The 17,113-nt window shown below is 46.6% G+C and overlaps 1 pseudogene; it reads left to right on the top strand.

Moving 5' to 3' along the window:
- The first annotated feature begins 1,210 nt into the window (after nucleotides 1-1,210).
- Nucleotides 1,211-1,324, top strand: LOC136649985 (5S ribosomal RNA; annotated as a pseudogene).
- Nucleotides 1,325-17,113: the final 15,789 nt, after the last annotated feature.

Here is a 17,113-nt window from a genome sequence, read left to right as displayed (position 1 = left end):
GCATGATTTAACACAGATAAAAACATATTAAAAACACATTAACAGAGGCCATAAAAACAGTACTTCCTGGTTAAAAAAACCCACTTCCTGGTTGCGATCGCTAAACCAGAAGTGGGTTATGATAGTTTTTCAACATTCTGCAAGCCGTGGGGAGCCCTGTAGAGGACCCCGGCAGCAGGTAAGTTACATTTAAAGAAAAGCCCCCTTGCCCCCACAGTGGCGCGACCCTGACAATCACATTGCTGCCTTTTCCCCTGCCTCCACACAAACATACCTTGAGAGATTTACTTCCAAGAAGTTTGAGAACCCCTGGCTTAAGCTGTTGAGGCTATTCAAATATCAAATACTGTGTAACTGCTAGCTGTCCTCCAAGGACCTGAGCTCCACCAGTTTGCAAGCACTTGTAAATATGCTGAGAGAAATGTTCGCGAGTCTCTCTTTCTGGTTATTATTAATCATGAATAAATAAAATGCTATTTCTTTCTAGATCTCCTTTTTAAAAAGTTTGGTAAAGCTTGGTGGGTCCCAACAGAGAGTTGTTTTTAAAAAATGGGTCCTGGTGCGAAAAAGTTTGGGAACCACTGGTCTAGGGGCTCATATACTGGCCCACACCCACTACCTGACATTTAAGAAACCATGCCTTGCATTGGAAAAGCCATGCCTTGCAGAAAAACCTTGCCTTGCATCGATGCAAAGGAAAAACAGATCTTTAAGGGGTTTTCTTGTTTTGAGATTTATTCGTGGATTTATATAAATGATTGCTATTGTGCTTCTCCCTCCAAGAGCCTCAGGAGATCGCACTGAAGAGACCTGACCTGTTAATGGCACTTATAAAGTAGACAGTGGCACAGTCCAGCAGTTACACGGAAGAAAGAAAGGCCACACTCTCCAGCAGGGGAAGGAGAAATCAAATTATTGGTTTAGAGCCACAGGAGGGAAAGTCATTGCAGATTACATTGAAAAGAACATTGGCTGCCAGGATTGGTTGTATTGTTCCAGAACAGCAGGAATCCTAGAAATCAAGGGCTAAGTAAAAACTAATCGCATCTACGTACCACATCGTAGTTTTCAAAGCACTTCATGCACACTGACCCTTATGACTGTTGTCTGGAGTTTTGTCTGATCTGTGATTTTCAGTGCAATCCTATCTTGTGCTGGAATAGGCAGGCCAAGAGGCCTGTGCTGTATCTAGGGCAGGTTGGGGCTCCAAATCAACAGTTACCCTGCACATGCCCGATCTCGTCTGATCTCGGAAGCTAAGCAGGGTCAGGCCTGGTTAGTACTTGGATGGGAGACCTCCTGGGAATACCGGGTGCTGTAGGCTTATACCACAGTCTTTCGAGACTGAAGGTTGCCAACCAAAGTGACTCAGCTGGGGGCAAAGGGAAACTCTTCCCCTTGCCCCCAGGTAAGTCACTGCAGCCCCTATGGATCTCCTCGGACTTGTGCCACCTCCAGAGGTGGCATATGTCTGAGGAGAGCGGAGTGGCTTCCAGTCGCTCTGCGCTGCTTGGGGAACAGGGTTGGGATCTGGCATAACAGCCGGGTCTCAGCCCCGCCTCCGGCTCCCCTCCTGCCAGCCCCTGGGACTGCCCTCTGCCCGCCGTCCCACCGTCCCCCCCACCCCAGAATGCCGCCTCCTGGTCAGATGTTTAAGCCAGAAGCCATGTAATTGGTCATACGCCTCCATTTTGCTCCCCCCAACCAGAATGGCTCCGAAGGGGTGAGGTTGCTTGCACACTGCAGTGAGGCTCCCTGCTAAACTTAGTGCTTTGCACCCCCTCTAGCTACGCCACTGGAGAGGGGCCACTTACACAGACCTGCAATACTTACCGCACTGCCCCTCCTGTAACTATACTACTACTGCAGTGGTCAATCAGACACTGCCAAGAAGTCCACAAGTAGGAGGTGATAGCAGTGGGCCTTACCTGCAGTTGTTCCTCAGCAACTAGTGGTCCAGCTTCCAAGTTCACCGCTCAGTCCCCTTGCCTTTCTGCGACGGGAACTCTGTTTACTTGCTGTTTGTGAAATCTTCTGGTGTGTTAGATAATCACAGTTGAAACTCCCCACTCAGGTGTCGTCACTTTTCCTAAGCACCCAGGAAGAGTTACTTGCTGAGAAGCAGCTGCTTATTTCTGTGACAGCTGCTCTGGATGACAGTTCTCAGAGATGGGCACTGGTCACAATTCAGAGGGATTTGCTCCCTGCCCAGTGGCTGTCCAAATTAAATAACACGCTCATGAGTTCTGCGGGAGTGACTTCATTATTCCTGCCTGATTTCTTGGAACACAGCATGGCTGCTTAGGGAAAAAAGATTAAAACGATAGCAGAAAAACAACAACCAGGGATTTGGTCAGTTTAATGAGTAGAGTAATTGGCGAGGGCAAGTTTTAATTGGTGGCCCTAAGGATTGAGGGCATGTTTCTTGGTTGGAGGATATTTTGGCTCCAGTTTGTCTTTGGACAAAAACTCTGGTATGCTATTAAAAAAGGCAGTGAAACAGAAAATATTAAAGATTTCTTTTCCTTTAATAACAAATTGGTGGCTCTTCTTTTGTGAATGAAGATAGAGGTTCCCTCTAAGACAGGGGTGGGCAAACATTTTGGCAGGAGGGCCACATCATCTCTCCAACCCTGTGTCCGGGGGGGGGGGGGGGCCAGGGGAAAAAAAGAATTAATTTACATTTCAAATTGGAATAAATTTACATAAACAAATACATTAGGGATGCAACTTATATGAATGAATGGATTTTACTGAGCTGATTTATCATACAAATGAGAACTATAATACAGGCATGTGGAACCACATGAGAATTGTGAACTGTTTGCCACACACCTCTAGAACATAGAAAACATACAGACCAAGCCAGAAACATCTGGAAACACAAGTTGTTCAGAGGCAATAGGAAGGGGGTTAAAATAATGCCAAGGGAAAAACAGAAAACACATGGAAACTATCAAAAGCCTTGCTCTAACTCAGCCTGCAATTTGCATCTAGCGGTCACGACCAGCAGGTGCAGACCACTGCAGGCAAGAGGCTCATTGGAGACTGGGAACTCCCTGCAGGCTGAATTGGGGGTCTCTGCAGGCCACAAATGGCCCCCAGGCCTGGGTTTGCCCACCCATGCTCTAATACAGGGGTGTCCAAAGTTTTTGGCAGGAGGGCCACATCAGCTCTCTGACACTGTGTTGGAGGCCGGGGAAAAAAAGAATTAATTTACAATTAAAATTTGAATAAATTTACATAAATGAATATTTTAAAGATGAACTTATATGAACGAATACAGGTCTTGCAATAGCTCAAGGCCTATAAAAGGCCTTGCACAAAGCAAGGCTGGCCTTTCCTTTGCTGCCGCTACTGCATCACAGATGTGAAACAACAAGCAGTGGATGGAGCCCTCATCCCACAGCTCACACTAGAGGTCAAACAGTCGTCCTCATGCTGAGAGCAGTTGCGTCAGGCCAGTGTGGACTCCAACAAATCTCTGGAGGGCCAGAAACTCATTGGAGACTGGGGGCTCCCTGAGGGCCACATTGAGAGGCCCCAAGGGCCGCAAGTGGCCCCAGGGCCGGGGTTTGGGCACCCCTGCTCTAATACAATGTGCATGCTATAAAATAGGAATTAAGCACAATGTCACTCTGCTGGTGCAAGGGAAAAATATTCATTAGAGCAAATTTATTTTTTAAGCATGCAGTATAGACCTTGTGTAGTCTATAGAGCTGGTGGAGGAAGAGCAGCAGACGATTCATTACTACAGACAGTTGCCCTAGGAAGAAGTTGCAGAATCTGGAAGAGTTTCCCGGAAGTGACATCCCCATAGAGAAGACCAAAGCAGTCATTGTGCCACGAGAAGAAAAATGTTGAACGTCACTGCTCTAAAGTGGTGCAACCCTGGAAAGACTACTGCTTCCTGTTGTTGCGTCTGCGCTATTACTGGTAAGTCATTTTCAAAGAATTTCACACACCTTTCGCCTTTGACTTATCCACAGACCATAGCAAATTCCTTGATTTGAGGCTTAAAACTTGCCCTCTATGTATTCATGAGATGGACTTATACTCGAGTATGTACGGGTGTATTATGTTCTTACTGTAACATTTTAATATTGTTTCTTCAGGAGAAACTATAATTCTCCAGTGTCAATAAGGACGTGCAGTGGGTGGGGAGGCAAGTGAGGCAGAGCCTCCCCACCAGAGTCCTTTGAAAGTGCTGCTGCTGTGTGAGGCGTGCATGCACTCACAACCCATGCATTCCGCCCCACACAGTGGCTGAGTTTTTCAAAGGACTCCGTTGGGGAGGCTCTGCCTCACCTGCCTCCCCACGCACTGTATGTCCCTGGTGTCAATGCACTGTTGACATTTAGAAGCACAGATCAGGATTTGGCAGGCTACACCTCCGAACACATTCACCATTTTGTATATCAATCAGTTTGTTGCATGCAAGGTCTCCATCAGAGAGGGGTGGGAAGCATTTATGGCCCAATCCTCTCTGGGACTTGTGCTGCTGGAACTTGTGTCTCAGCAGTGCAAGGCCCTTTACAGTGACTGAAAAGTCAGGCAGCTGTTGCACGCTTCTGGGCTGCCACCACAAACAGTAGCTTCTTTTACTGGAAGCTGTGGGAGAACTGGAGAACTGGGAGTGGCGCTGGTTGACTATCTGGGATGGTCTGATTCCCAGTATCAGGAGGATTCTGGTCTGAGGCGCTAGTGCAGTGGTTCCCAAACAGTATTCTGTTGTGCCTTGGGGGCACAATGGTGAACTCACAGAAGCATCGCAAGATGTCCCCAGTGGCCTCATCTTCCCGGCTCTCCTGGGTGCTGCCATCTTGACCAGGCCAAAATCATGCTATTCTCATGAGACCTTGTGTATTTCTTGCAAGATCTCATGCTGTGAGAACTTGCACAATTCTCGCAAGATCTTGCACAGTCTCAGGGCAGTGCTGACAAATGGCTTGTCCTCCCACTATACAGTGTGGCCGTGACAAAGAAGGGTGCCATGATGAGGGTAAGTTTGGGAACCTCCGTACTAATGCCTCAAACAGCCTGCAGTGTTCTCCTCAAGCAGCACCCTGGGGTACAGAGAGCAGGAAACCAAGTCTCAACCCTCAGAACGTTCTCTGCAAGGTGGCTGCGATTGACCCTTGAGCCTGCACAGCCTGGCCATGGAAATCAGCTCCTTTCCACCCCTGGAAATGGCTTTGTAAACTTTCTGCAGCCATATGACTCATTCCAGCAGAGCACCCGTATTTATCATTGAAACAACCTTGAGCTGCCATTGCAGAGATTAAATCATATGCTCATAAGCTTCGTATCCTAGAAACAGCTGAAGATGCCTTAAATCACCATCATAGCGCATCATGCAATCACACTGAGAGATTACTGTATCTCCCAAGCTGAGTTGTGTGTTTGTTTTTTCCAGGCAGGAGGAGGATCCCCTCCCTCCTCACTGGGGAATTGCAACCTGTAGTTTGGGTGAGAGTGTGGGAGGATGACTGAATCCGATAAGGCTGCGTCTCTTCTTCCTGGGCGCTGCGCTGTTCCAAAATTACAGTCTTGCAACAATGTGATGCTCTGGCTTCACAAAAAGATGTGCTTGCGCTGGAAATTTCTAAATGCTTTGCCTACTGGAAATTAATGTTTACCCTCAGCAAGTAATTGGCGGGCTGAGAGCTCAGCAATTTGCTAATTGAAAAGAAAGAAAGAAAGAAAGAAAGAAAGAAAGAAAGAAAGAAAGAAAGAAAGAAAGAAAGAAAGAAAGAACATTGCTCCACAGAGCAGGCCACTTCAAACATATCTCTGTGGTGTTTCAGGGCTGCCTGGCCAGGATGTGTTTTAGCAGTAGTGTCATAAGGGGGATGCAGCCAGTGGCGTAGCTAAGGAAAGCGTAGCTTGGTGCTAAATGCAAAATGATGCCCCGGAAGTGACATCACTTTCGGAAGTGACATCACATTCAGACTTTTTAAAATGTGAAAAATGGGTCAGTGGTATAGCTAAGGCATCTGCTACCTGGGGTCAAAGAAGATTGTTTAGTGTCCTCTTCCCCACGACAAAATCAAATTTAATTTATTAAATAAATAAATAAATAAATAAATAAATAAATAGATAGATAGATAGATAGATAGATAGATAGATAGATAGATAGATAGATAGATAGATAGATAGATAGAAAGCTTTCTGGTTAATTGGCCATAACTTTAGATAGAATACAGATATTCCAACACAATTTGTTTAATTGCATTCAGCATTAAATTACCTTTCCAGTGAATTTGGTGAGAACCACAGACCATTTGTCTCACGCCAGAGCAACTGTTAATAACAGACTCAAGCATGATCTTGTTCACTGTGTGTTCCTTAAAGGACTATGTACTTTCTTTCTGCAACCCAGTTCCTTTTCCTGTGCTGAATTCCGGGATCCTGGCATTCCTAAGGGCTGGTAGCCAAGCATTGCTGATACTCAAAGTCTGCTCTTTCCTATGATGTTTTTGTATCTTGATTGCTTCTCTATAAGAACAGAAGAAGAGCCCCACTGGATCACTGGCTACTCTGAGCAGGAGCAGAGTCCTACTCGTGAGTAAGAGCAGCGTCCTACTCGTGAGTAAGTGCCCAAGGGTCAGGCATTTAAATCAAAGTTGAAAGTTAGCTGCACCTAAGGTAGCACTTAATCGAAGGAAGGGAGGAGGATAAAGTGGAAAGCAGGTTTTTTCTACTTGTTTAAATTAAACCTATACTTAACCCAGGTTAAACCTAATCTAAGTTAGAACATAACCTAAACAGGTCAGTAAATTGGGACACAGGATCTAGAGAGCAATAAATAATTAAACAAACCCAAATAAAAACTAGCTTGAGGTTACAAAAACAGTCCAGCCTAAGAGAACAGAACTAGGAGGGAAAGGACCTAGGAAGGGCCAATTCCCAACCCATTAAGAGCCCCATTAGGCTAATCCAAGCAGTCCATTCAGGAGCCTGCAGAGTAGGTCACGCCCATCAGCAGCCATTTGCCTTCCTGAGCTTTTGTAAACTCACCTGGGAAGGCCAGCCCCCTTTCAATCAGGAAGGAAGGAGGGGGGAGGAGCCAGCCAGGAGTATAAAGCTAGGCAGGCCATCGCGTGAGGCTCTCTGCAGACGCGTGTGGCCTCTGGGAACCAAGTGCCTCTGGGAACTAAGTGCCAGGTAAGGCACAAGAGTTTAGCATCTGGGCAAGTTCAGCAGCAGGGCGAGGAGGCCAGGGCCCCATAAACTGCCCTTCCTCTTCCCTAGAGAAAAGGGCTGCTATCCAGTGTACGGCTTTTAAAAGGACCCCTAAATAAAACAACAACAACAACAACAAAAAAGCTATGCAGTCAGACAGCCAGCAGCAGAGTGGGGGCTATCCAGTGTTCTGCATCGAGTGCCACATGTATGATTATATGCCTCTGGGGCATAAGTCATGGGTGTGTCCTAGGTGCAAGGAGCTCCAGGCTCTCAGGGAACGCGTCCGTTCCCTTGAAGCCTTGGTGGCCGACCTGGAGAAGCGCAGGCAGCCAGAGGAGGACTGTGGGGAGACTTCTGGGGACGATCAGGCTTCGTCCCAACCTCAGGCGTGCAGCTCCTCGGCTGCCCGGGTGGGAAGTCTCGGGACTGGAGGACGTCATCCTGGAGAGGAGGGAAACAATCCCCTAGGGGGGATCCCTTCTCCAGGGGATGGGCCCGTATCCGAGCGCACTCGGGATACTCCTCGGCGGGAGGGGGGTCGGGGGCTTCTTGTAGTGGGGGATTCGATTATTAGAAACATAGAGAGGGGGGTTTGCGACGGATGTGAGGACCGCATGGTGACTTGCCTGCCTAGTGCGAAGGTTGCGGACATCACTTCTCGTCTAGACAGGCTAGTAGACAGTGCTGGGGGAGAGGTAGCAGCTGTGGTGCATGTCGGCACCAACGACGTGGGCAAGTGTAGCTGGGAGGTCCTGGAGGCCAAATTTAGGCTTTTAGGCAGGAAGCTGAAAGCCAGGACCTCAAAGGTAGCGTTCTCTGAAGTGCTACCTGTTCCACGCGCAGGGCCAGCTAGGCAGGCGGAGATCAGGGGTCTCAATGCGTGGATGAGACGGTGGTGTAGGGAGGAGGGGTTTAGATTCGTTAGGCACTGGGGAACGTTTTGGGACAAGCGGGGCCTGTACAAGAGGGATGGGCTCCATTTGAACCAGAATGGAACCAGACTGCTGGCGCATAACATTAAAAAGGTGGCAGAGCAGCTTTTAAACTGATCCCTGGGGGAAGGCCGACAGGAGCCGAGGGGCATCCGGTTCGGGACTCCTCATCCCTATGGGATGAGGATGGGGAGGTTAGAGAACAACAAGACAAAGGCAGGGTAGGAGAAGAAATTGGGAAAGGTAGGGAGATGGGATGTGATAGACAGTTTGGCGCAATGAGAGGATGCAGGGACAAAGGAGCAAATAAGCAGCCCATCCTGGGGCATTCCGTGTATAAATGCTTTTATGTGAATGCCCGAAGTCTACGAGCAAAGGTGGGAGAACTGGAATGTCTGGTGACAAGGGAAAATATTGACATAGTGGGCATAACGGAAACCTGGTGGAATGCAGAGAATCAGTGGGATACCGCAATCCCGGGCTATAAACTCTACAGGAGGGACAGGCAGGGGCGTGTTGGAGGTGGGGTGGCCCTTTATGTTAAGGAAGGGATAGAATCCAGCAAAGTAGAGATTGAAGGTGGGTCCGACTCCACCGTAGAATCTCTGTGGGTTAAATTACCAGGCTTGAGCAGCGATGTAATACTGGGGGTGTGCTATCGTCCTCCAGACCAGAAATCTGATGGGGACCTTGAAATGAGGAAACAGATCAGGGAGGTGACAAGGAAGGACAGGGTTGTAATCATGGGGGACTTCAATTATCCTCATATTGACTGGGTCAATTTGTGTTCTGGTCACGATAAGGAAACCGGATTTCTTGACGTGCTAAATGACTGTGGCTTAGATCAGCTAGTCACGGAGCCCACCAGAGGACAGGTGACTCTGGATTTAATTTTGTGCGGTACGCAGGACCTGGTTAGAGATGTAAACGTTACTGAGCCATTGGGGAACAGTGATCATGCTGCGATCCGTTTTGACGTGCACGTTGGGGGAAGAATACCAGGCAAATCTCTAACAAAAACCCTTGACTTCCGACGGGCGGACTTCCCTCAAATGAGGAGGCTGGTTAGAAGGAGGTTGAAAGGGAGGGTAAAAAGAGTCCAGTCTCTCCAGAGTGCATGGAGGCTGCTTAAAACAACAGTAAAAGAGGCCCAGCAGAGGTGTATACCGCAAAGAAAGAAGGGTTCCACTAAATCCAGGAGAGTGCCCGCATGGCTAACCAGCCAAGTTAGAGAGGCTGTGAAGGGCAAGGAAGCTTCCTTCCGTAAATGGAAGTCTTGCCCTAATGAAGAGAATAAAAAGGAACATAAACTGTGGCAAAAGAAATGTAAGAAGGTGATAGGGGAGGCCAAGCGAGACTATGAGGAACGCATGGCCAGCAACATTAAGGGGAATAATAAAAGCTTCTTCAAATATGTTAGAAGCAGGAAACCCGCCAGAGAAGCGGTTGGCCCTCTGGATGGTGAGGGAGGGAAAGGGGAGATAAAAGGAGACTTAGAGATGGCAGAGAAATTAAATGAGTTCTTTGCATCTGTCTTCACGGCAGAAGACCTCGGGCAGATACCGCTGCCCGAACGGCCCCTCCTAACCGAGGAGTTAAGTCAGATAGAGGTTAAAAGAGAAGATGTTTCAGACCTCATTGATAAATTAAAGATCAATAAGTCACCGGGCCCTGATGGCATCCACCCAAGGGTTATTAAGGAATTGAAGAATGAAGTTGCAGATCTCTTGACTAAGGTATGCAACTTGTCCCTCAAAACGGCCACGGTGCCAGAAGATTGGAGGATAGCAAATGTCACGCCTATTTTTAAAAAGGGAAAGAGGGGGGACCCGGGAAACTATAGGCCGGTCAGCCTAACATCTATACCGGGTAAGATGGTGGAATGCCTCATCAAAGATAGGATCTCAAAACACATAGACGAACAGGCCTTGCTGAGGGAGAGTCAGCATGGCTTCTGTAAGGGTAAGTCTTGCCTCACAAACCTTATAGAATTCTTTGAAAAGGTCAACAGGCATGTGGATGCGGGAGAACCCGTGGACATTATATATCTGGACTTTCAGAAGGCGTTTGACACGGTCCCTCACCAAAGGCTACTGAAAAAACTCCACAGTCAGGGAATTAGAGGACAGGTCCTCTCGTGGATTGAGAACTGGTTGGAGGCCAGGAAGCAGAGAGTGGGTGTCAATGGGCAATTTTCACAATGGAGAGAGGTGAAAAGCGGTGTGCCCCAAGGATCTGTCCTGGGACCGGTGCTTTTCAACCTCTTCATAAATGACCTGGAGACAGGGTTGAGCAGTGAAGTGGCTAAGTTTGCAGACGACACCAAACTTTTCCGAGTGGTAAAGACCAAAAGTGATTGTGAGGAGCTCCAGAAGGATCTCTCCAGACTGGCAGAATGGGCAGCAAAATGGCAGATGCGCTTCAATGTCAGTAAGTGTAAAGTCATGCACATTGGGGCAAAAAATCAAAACTTTAGATATAGGCTGATGGGTTCTGAGCTGTCTGTGACAGATCAGGAGAGAGATCTTGGGGTGGTGGTGGACAGGTCGGTGAAAGTGTCGACCCAATGTGCGGTGGCAGTGAAGAAGGCCAATTCTATGCTTGGGATCATTAGGAAGGGTATTGAGAACAAAACGGTTAGTATTATAATGCCGTTGTACAAATCTATGGTAAGGCCACACCTGGAGTATTGTGTCCAGTTCTGGTCGCCGCATCTCAAAAAAGACATAGTGGAAATGGAAAAGGTGCAAAAGAGAGCGACTAAGATGATTACGGGGCTGGGGCACCTTCCTTATGAGGAAAGGCTACGGCGTTTGGGCCTCTTCAGCCTAGAAAAGAGACGCTTGAGGGGGGACATGATTGAGACATACAAAATTATGCAGGGGATGGACAGAGTGGATAGGGAGATGCTCTTTACACTCTCACATAATACCAGAACCAGGGGACATCCACTAAAATTGAGTGTTGGGCGGGTTAGGACAGACAAAAGAAAATATTTCTTTACTCAGCGCGTGGTCGGTCTGTGGAACTCCTTGCCACAGGATGTGGTGCTGGCGTCTAGCCTAGACGCCTTTAAAAGGGAATTAGACGAGTTTCTGGAGGAAAAATCCATTATGGGGTACAAGCCATGATGTGTATGCGCAACCTCCTGATTTTAGGAATGGGTTAAGTCAGAATGCCAGATGTAGGGGAGAGCACCAGGATGAGGTCTCTTGTTATCTGGTGTGCTCCCTGGGGCATTTGGTGGGCCGCTGTGAGATACAGGAAGCTGGACTAGATGGGCCTATGGCCTGATCCAGTGGGGCTGTTCTTATGTTCTTATGTTCTTAAGCCAAAGGTCCATCTAGTTCAGCTTCCTGTATCTCACAGTGGCTGCCTTTGGGACCACACAAGACAGCAAGAGACCTGTGTCCTGGTACCCACCCTTGCATCTGGCATTCAGAGACAGCCTATTTCTAAAAACCAGGAGGTTGCACATACCTGTAACCTGTGATGGACTGTGATGGCTTGTAACCTGTGATGGACTTTTCTTCTAGAAATCTGTCCAGTTCCCTTTTAAAGGCATCTAAGCCAGGTGCCATCACCACATCCAGAGTTACATTCAAGTGTGTTATTGGGTAGTCGTAGACATTACTTGTGCATGTTGGAAATTCATCCTATGGCTTGTCTTTGCCACGTGTTCAACCTCAGCTGATGTGTCAACCTGCAACCACCAACTGTGCTTCTCATGTTCTTTTACCTAGTGTTCACGTTCCTTTTCTTGATGGCCATGTACACCTGATTGCTGATACATGGAGTTCTATAAACTCCTGCCTGGAGAGGGGGTCCTTTGAGTCTTTTACTGATGATAGTTTCTGTTGTATTTTTTTAGTGACCCTTAAAGATTGCAGAACTCTACAGTTGGGAGAAAGACTTGTACTGATTGCCTGACCTTTCTGTGAACACAGGCTGACAGGTCTTCCACCTGAATGCCATACCAGAAAGAAGACTTCTGCTGTACCAGAGGGAAGACTGCCTTCAGAAGGCTAGGTGAATTAAGCACAGTAACCTTAATGTATTTAAATCTGATAATAGCTTTCCACATCAAGGTTGAAATCTTTGGAAGTCCCAATTCCAAGCGTATAACTTCAGAGGCTATTCATGGGGGTAGGGCTAAAAGCTTCCGAAAAAAGACTTGCTGGAGTTGCTCAAGCTTTCTATTAGTCCCAAAAACCAGATCGGTGAGCCATATAACATACATGGCAATACCATTGCTTTATATGCCTTTAGGAGTACTGGCACGTACTGTCCTCCTTTGATGTAAAAATTTTTTCTCAATGCTAGTAGAGTCAATTCAATTTTCCCCTTAAGGTACTATACATGTTTGGACCATGCAAGGTTAGATTGGAACACTACTCCAAGATAGCAAAATTCATTAACCAGTTGCAACTTATATGGGCCAATTTTCCATCTTTCATTGTTCCTTCTTATTGATTTTATAAAAACTTTTACAAAAGTTTAGATTTTAGATTTATCTTCATTTATTTCTAATAGTTCTTCACTACAGTCAGCGATAAATGCTTTAATGGCGCATTTGAGACCAATCTGAATTCTGGACAATAGAACAAGATCATCAGCATATAATAAGGCAGGAATTGGTTTGTTGTCTAGGCACAGTGCATGCATATATAAATCAAGTAATTTAGGAACAAAGTCACTGAGAGAGATTAAATAAATGCAGTACAAGAACACATCCCTGCCTAGCCCCTCTTTCAACAGCTATGGGGCAAGAAATAGCTCCATCTTTGTTTAGTTTAACATATAAGGAGTTTCCAGTGTATAAATTCATTATTCATTTTAATAATCTTTTAGATATAGATGTAGAATTCAATTTATTCCAGAGTCTTGCTGTGAGACACTGAGTCAAAGGCAGCTCTTAGATCTATAAATGCTGCATTTAAGGTGCCAGGAACACTCAATGCATATTTACTTATCAATGATGCCAAAGTAAAGTAATGATCGATGCAAGAGTAGCCTTTCCTGAACCCCGCTTGCTTGTCTCCTAGTATCTTCTCCTGTTCTATCCAATCAAGCAGTTTCTCTTGCAATAGAGATGCATACATCTTGCCAATCACTGTTAAAAGGCTGATTGGTCGATAATTACTTGGGTCTGCCCTGTCTCCTTTCTTACATATGGGAGCTACAAAGGATACTTTCCAAGCACTTGGAATAATTCCATCCTTATTAATCAACGTAAAGAAGGGTGCGAGTACCTGTGCCCACCGGATCGGGTCTATCTTAAAAAGCTTGGCAGGAATTGCATCTATCCCAGGAGATTTCCTCAATTTAAGCCTGTTGCTCAGCCTTATGACTTCCTTGCAAATAACAGGTTCCCATTCAGTAAACTGTGCAAGATGGATCTCAAAGTTCAGAGCTGGTTCATGTTCATGCTTCTTGTAAAGTTTTTAAAAATGTTTTCCCAATTTACCACAGATACAGATGATCCAACAACACTTTTTGGCTTCAGCATTGGAGTAACTAGTTGCCAAAGAGATATTCCAGACTTCTCATTGACAGCTACGATTATCCTATCCCATGTGGATCTCATAAATTGCTACTTCTTTGTTTTCAGTAATGCTTTATATTCTCTTCTAGCTCGAAGCAAGGAGGCACGTGCATCTGGTGTAACGTTTTCCTTAAAAAAATTTATAGAGTCGTTTCCATTGATTTTTTGCTGTCCTACAATCATTATCAAACCATCTGTTTGTTGGCCAACGAGTTTTTGAGATTCTTCTATTTCTCTCTTTAGATAGTAAAATAGAATTAAACATTCTAAAGAGGGATAACATATTTTTTGATATTATAGTTATGTCTGATCCAAATAAAATTTCTTTTTTAAACTCTTGTAGCATTATTATTATTATTATTATTATTATTATTATTATTATTATTATTAACGGTATTTATATTCCGCTTTTCAACTAAAAGTTCACAAAGCGGTTTTCAGAGAAAAATCAAATAACTCATGGCTCCCTGTCCCAGAAGGGCTCACAATCTAAAAAGATGCAAAAAGAACACCAGCAGGCAGCCACTAGAGAAGACGCTGCTGGGGTGAGGTGGGCCAGTTACTCTCCCCCTGCTAAAAAGAGGAGCACCCACTTGAAAAAGTGCCTCTTACCCAGTTAGCAGGGGTAGCAGAATTTCTTTGGCAGCTTCAGTGGTTTTGGTTGTCCATTTCTGCCTTAAAGACAGCATCTGAGTTTCTGTTTGACCAATATTGGAGTCTAACACATCTTCAACGGGCACCTTAATGGAAATAGGACAGGTTGGGAGTGATTTTTCTATCTGTTCCTATATGATCCATAACACTCTTTATGTATGGAAGGAAGACTTTTATCCTTGAGTCAAATTGTTCTGTGGCCTTTGAATCATTCTGCTGCCGGGTTTGGATTGATCTCCTGATCAATATATTCAGAATATCAATTTTTCTGCCAAGCTTGTGTTATATGGTACAATTCAAGCTGGAGATGTTGAGGTTCTGAAATCCTCTTTGTCCTGGCAAAAATGTATTAATCACTGATCTGAGGGCCGCTCTGTTCCCCTACCCTTTCTTTAAAGGGGAGCAGAGGACGGCGGTCCTCAGATTAGTGGGGAACTGCTCTCCTGCAGCCACTTTAGAAGTGGTTCTTGGCCATGTTTGAGGGCCACCCTCCTCTCCTCCCCCCAAAGAAAGGGGAGGAGAAGAGGGCAGCCCTCGGAATGACCAAGGAGCTGGTCAAAAGCAACATGTGTCTCCTCTGAATCTGGAGAGGAGCTCCAAAAGAGCGGTTTGCGCTGCTGCTGGTGGTGCAGAAGATTCCATTCGAGATTTTCTTGCTGCTGGAACATGCAGAGGAGGCAGACAGTGCTTGAAAAGTCTATTATAAACTGTGACGGGTACGTGCAACCTCCTGGTTTTAGAAGTAGGCTGACTCAGAATATCAGATGTGAGGGAGGGCACCACAATGTAGGTATCCTGTTGTCTTGAGTGCTCCCAGAGGCATCTGGTGGGCCACAGTGAGATACAGGAAGCTGCACTAGATGGACCTATGGCCTGATCCAGCAGGGCTCTTCTCACGTTCTTAATTAAATGTTTATTTTTAAATATAACTTTCTTAATTTTGATTTTCACTCTCATGTTGAATTGATCTTTGGGATATTGTTGGATTTCAAGGAAAGCGCCCTACAGGTAGACCACAGCTGCGATACAAGGACATCTGCAAGAGGGATCTGAAGGCCTTAGGGATGGACCTCAACAAGTGGGAAACCCTGGCCTCTGAGCGGTCCGCTTGGAGGCAGGCTGTGCAGCATGGCCTTTCCCAGTTTGAAGAGACACTTGGCTAACAGTCTGAGGCAAAGAGGCAAAGAAGGAAGGCCCATAGCCAGGGAGACAGACCAGGGACAGACTGTGTGTGTGGAAGGGATTGTCACTCCTGGATTGGCCTTTTCAGCCACACTAGATGCTGTGCCAGAACCACCTTTCAGAGCGCGATACCAGAGTCTTTCAAGACTGAAGGTTGCCAATACAATAAAAAATTTTTTACAGTTACTTAAAGTAACTAAGGGTGCAATCCTGGAAATGAGTTGGGCCGGCGCAAGGCCCAAGGGGGTCGCAAACATGCCATAAGACACTATTGCGCCTCCTTAGGAGGAAGCTGTTTCAGCGCACAGAAATGCGCCAACACAGGCAGCTTCCTTGTCGAGGCTTGCGTCAGTCTGACTGGGCCTATGCAAGCAGCAAAGCTAGGCCGGAGGGAGGCAGGAGGGAGGTGTTCCTGGGCAGGAAGTGGGTGGGTGGTGGGTGGCCCTGGGGGAAGATGAGGGGGGATCAGGAGGCCGGGCTGGGATCCAGCAGTTATGCCAGATCCCAACCCCTGTTCCTGAGGAGACTGGAGCAGCTTCAAGCTGCTCCTCTCTCCTCGGACTTGTGCCACCTCAAGAAAAGGCACAAGTCCGAGGAGACCCATAGGGGCCAGTGGCCCTTACCTGGAGGTAAGGGGAAATGTTTCCCCTTGCCTTTTGGCCACTATCCTGTGCTGGATACAATACGTACAAAGGCGTTTTGGGGTGGGGGGAGACGGGGGAGGGTGGGGAGGAAGCATGGTGAAGGAAGGTGCAGGGTGGGAGGGGGACAGGACAGGTGCAGATCCTGAGTCCCATGTCAGGCTGTGTGTCCGGACACTGACTCTTCAATACTGCGCGAGCTCAAGAGCTGCCACAGAACTGAGTAGCTCCGTTGCGGGGCTACTTCCCTTACTTGGGGGAAGGGGGTGAAAGTCCCCTTCTCCTGAGGAGGTGGAGGTGGCTGCAGGTGGAGACAGGTGGAGGTGGAAGGGATGGATGGATGGATGGTACGTAGGTAGCCAAGTTTGTGGATAACACTATTCTGAGTGGAGAAGTCTAAAATGGATAATGACAAATTCCAGAAAGATCTCGCCAAACTGGAGGGAAAGGCAGCAAAATGGCAGTTCAATGTGCTTCAATGTACGGTAAGTAACAGTCCAGTCCTATGATAGAAGTCTATTGCTGAAACTAGCACTCCAGTTATCTGGATGGAAGCAGGTTTCCAAACTGCTACCAATTTTTTTTTTAGGCTGATTTTTTTTTTGGTCTGTATAGTCTTAGCTGGGCATGGCTACAGGAGTGTCACGATGAGCTCCCACACTTCAAAATTGACCACCACACCACTGGTCACCTGCCCATGAAGTAGAGATATTCTTGCAATTCTTGCAACACTCTGCAGATCTCAGAGAAATAGCGACACACAGACTGTTTATGAATAAATAAATCCTGAAACGTCTTTATCAGGCTGAACAGAGAACACAATTAATGCTGGCTGAATCGTGTCTAATGAGACCATTACCAACTGCGCTACCATCACCCAGAATTGGACTGCCTGCAGCCTCTTCCTTCTTAAAGACACCATTCTCGAACACCTTCTTGGCTGCAATTGTAGGCAGAAAATTCTGATTTGG

The sequence above is a fragment of the Tiliqua scincoides genome, chromosome 4, assembly GCF_035046505.1.
Source record: "Tiliqua scincoides isolate rTilSci1 chromosome 4, rTilSci1.hap2, whole genome shotgun sequence".
Lineage (NCBI taxonomy): Eukaryota > Metazoa > Chordata > Lepidosauria > Squamata > Scincidae > Tiliqua > Tiliqua scincoides.
This window is presented reverse-complemented; position numbering and strand designations above follow the sequence as displayed.